Source organism: Protomyctophum bolini, assembly GCF_963924005.1.
Source record: "Protomyctophum bolini genome assembly, chromosome: 1".
NCBI classification, from domain to species: domain Eukaryota; kingdom Metazoa; phylum Chordata; class Actinopteri; order Myctophiformes; family Myctophidae; genus Protomyctophum; species Protomyctophum bolini.
Genome location: NC_137862.1, coordinates 13,675,972 through 13,680,012, shown reverse-complemented (window position 1 = coordinate 13,680,012; position 4,041 = coordinate 13,675,972).

Sequence of the window (4,041 nt, the reverse complement as noted above, 5' to 3'; positions counted from 1 at the left end):
TCGGGGAAGAGAAATATCATCAATATTTGACATTGTTTTATGGAGAAGCCACTTGATTTCGTCCCGGGTCTTGTGCGGGTGACCAGCAGCGATCAATTACCATTGACAAGATTTGTGTACACGGAAGGCCCCTGCACTTTGTTTCGCTGCTGGCCGGCTGCTGTGCAGTTCGCCTCCTCGGAGATCACAGAACAGGTCCTCAGTGAGTGCTCTGTCTTCTCTGTGACCGCCTGGTGTCATTACGCTGACAATAAAGAGACCACACACAAACACAAAGGTGTTCATTTAACTTAGAGAGTGTAAAAATGGAACCCAAATGGGCCAAAATTCAAGAATGGACCTAAATGGACTCTTATGGGTCCATGGTTTTAAACCTGAGACTAATTATATATAATACAGGCCGAGTAGCCTATAGAATTCCAAATCCGTGTAATATTGTACGTACGTAGTGATTTTAGTGTGAATTACCATAATACGTGATTTATTTTTCTTACCTTACCCAGCTCAGTATTTCATAATATTGAGACAGAGGTTGGCTATACAAAGCTGCAGTGTACTTGGCCAACAACCCCATGTTATATTTTATAGAAAGGAAGAGAGTTACATTTCAAATTTCAGCTGATGTGATGAATTCCAAACTGGCTGTCTAGTCTATTCAGTCAGTCTCTGTTTTATGTGTTTGTAAAAAATCTAAAATAAAGTACTGATCATAATAAGAAGAGAGCAATGCAAAAATAATGGCTTATAAGTTATGATGACTGATGAGGGAGAGTGATAGTAAATGTATTATTATGCTGAATAAACGTGTAAACTTGCAAACATGTCAAACGCATTAAAACATTCTACCTCTAACTCAAAACAAACCTAAAATAAAGGCTGACTTTAAAAATACAACTGGGCCTACATTTGAGAACATTGGTAGTATAGCATCCTCTTCCCTCCACCCCACCCCTCCTTTCTCTGTAAATATACCTTTTGATACTTTTACATACCTTTTTTAACAATATGTATTGTGTTGTATTGTTGATTACTATATGAAAACCTGCAAAACTTGTCAATCAGTCCGTCCGTCTGTCAAGCATCGTGACACTCTCCATATATGGCCGTCTCCGTATATGAAGATCACGACACTGACCTCATCAAACACTGGATAGCCAATAGCCATACAGAAGACTGGATCATCACCTAGATCTGCATGATGTATATGGAGCCGGACAGCAACTCCACATCTGACCTGGCTCAAACCCTTAGATCTTAGAGCTGACCTGTCCTGATATTATTATGTATGTTGATCCCTCCCCACTCGTCCTTCCTCTTCGATGTCTCCCTTTTGACTGATACCTGTCCATTCAAACTCTAGACGGGCCCGCCCCAAAGTTATTAGCGCAGCCACGCCCGGCTAAAACTACAGTTCTCAACAGGCCCGAAAATTAAGGCCCGGCCCTACCTGGGCCCTAACTGGGCCCTAACTGGGCCCTAACTGGGCTAATTAGCACACATTTTACGCCCTACCCAGCCTGACAACTTAAAAAGTTGGGCCGTGGCTCAGCGGTCCAGGCACCTTGGCCGGTAGTCAGAGTCTGGCAGTGTGCCGCGGGTTCGACTCCCGATCCTGACGGCCTTTACGGCATGTCACTCCCCCATCTCTCTCCCCCATTTCCTGTCAGCCTACTGTAAAAAAAAACAAAAAAAAAAAAAACATTAAAAAGGTCCATATATGGCTTCTCTTCACCATCAGGGCGTCTTACTTTTTATTGTATTGTATTACTGATGAATTGAGCACCACAATGGAAACAAGCCCCTGTCCCTGAAACAAGCCCCCCTGGATGTTTGTGTTATCTTTATAGCATAACATCTGTTAACAAAGTTGTTAGTAAAATATTCAATCAATCAATCAACCAATCAATCAATCAATCAATCAAATTGTATCAAAAAAAAATTATACCTTGTCTGAGACAAGAAGTCAACGCCCCTTTAACTGTTTATATCTCGTTAATTTCAGATGGCTAAAATACATAAATGGCAATGTTTTACTCCTTCCTACTGTTGCCTCTTGCCTTTCCATTCATTCTACTTCGTTAAGTACCTCCTCAGAATCCGTTTTATTGTTTGAAGTTTACCCACAAACCTATTTTTATCATATATTAAAATATTTTGTCACTACAGTTTCCATACACTATTTTGTAACAAGTGCAGATAGATGAATATCTGTGGCACCTGAAGGACGGTGGGTATCTAGAAGGCCTATAGGAGCAGCAATACCATGGTAATGGTGGTAATGTTTCTTGCTGTAGTAGCGGTAGTGCTCTTCTGGTCAGGTGTGAGGTGCACAGCAGCTTAGGGAGGGCGGTATAGTGGCCCTATTAATTACCACAACTCCACAGCCCAGCACAACAGTAGCGCAACAGAACCTCACTAATCATAATCCCTCTGGGATGGAAGTTGTTCCAGCCAGGGAAATATCCAGAAGACAGAAAACTCTGGGGCAATTCATGGGGATATGAAACATGGATGAGTATATACCGGTGCTTCAGATCCCACTGTGCAGCCGCATTTGCGGTTGAAACGGTATGCCCTGACGTTTGTCTCGACAAAGACATTACTACAACCGCTACACAATGAGAAGAAAACCTTTTTTTTTCTTTTTTCTTTTGCATTGCTACACATTTGGCTCATAATGCCTGTCTGGTATAGCTGGTCAGCGGGGATTTATGAGGAGCTACTCTTGGTATAATGTAGCATGGGTACCACCAGCCGTCCCTCTGAGTGCCGCAGTGCCTAGCAGGTGATTTGTAGCGCGGGGAGACTAATGAAGTGGTCGCCGTGCCACCCTGCTTCTTTTGCAAGATCAATTCAGCGTCAGGGCGGCGCGTATACAGCGGCCATGCTTTATGAATGATGGAAACAGTCCTCAGGTCATCCATATACCTGAAACCCCAGTGTCACTACGGCGAGGCCCCCAGCCCTCCCCACCTCCCCCCAACTCCGGGAGGCAGGGATTCAGCAATCTTTCTTGTTTGGAGGAAAATACATTACCATCGGCCTCACTAGCTCCCTGGCCTGGACCAGCAATGATGCTACCACGCACGCACACACACACACACACACACACACACACACACACACACACACACACACACACACACAAAAGCACACCGGCACCACTGTTCTTACAGTTGCTGATAATTATGCACCAGGTTTTGTGCACACGCATGAGTATGTGTGCGAGCGTGCATGCAGACATATTCCTTTCTCCTGTACGTGAGCTTCCCTTCACAATATGGAAACCATTCAGGCCATTGTCATAATTACGGCAAGTGGTCATCGTTCGTTCTGCCATAGTTTGGCTATATACGAGGACGTTCTCTAACGTGAAAAGGTGTTCAAGAGGCAGAGAGGAGCTTTTAAACTGTTAATGCATGATGCGATGGATATTTTAGTCAGGAGGATGATAATGAAAATGAGCTAAAACACTGAGTGAGAGAGCCATGTGCCTCCCTCTCTCGCTGGCCTTTGATCCCTTCCAGTCTGGCTTTGAAAGCATCTGCCTCCGTAATGAGGAGTTTACCATACCCAATGCAGATTCAGGAAATGAATTCAAAAGTTAATGGTGTATTTGTCCCAATGATTAAGAGCAGCGCCTCGTTCTTTATGACATTGCTGATCCTCGCTATAAAACAGGCCGAGGCAGGGAAAAAGTCAGGTATTTATCATAAGTTTTAACAATTATCCTAAAATACCCCAAAGGCAATTATGCCCGTTTTAGTGGTGGAAATATTCTGCAGTACACGACTGTGCGCTCGCGCTCGCGCGCGAGCGTGTGTGTGTGTGTGTGTGTGTGTGTGTGTGTGTGTGTGTGTGTGTGTGTGTGTGTGTGTGTGTGTGTGTGTGTGTGTGTGTGTGTGTGTGTGTGTGTGTGTGCGCGCGTGTGCGTGTGTTCAGTGTTTTGTTTTTTTGTGTGAGTAGAGCCAGCAGTTCATGGCGGGCTGATCTCCAGCACATTGCGTGTCAATAAGAAACATTTGACGGGTCTGTTTTGGC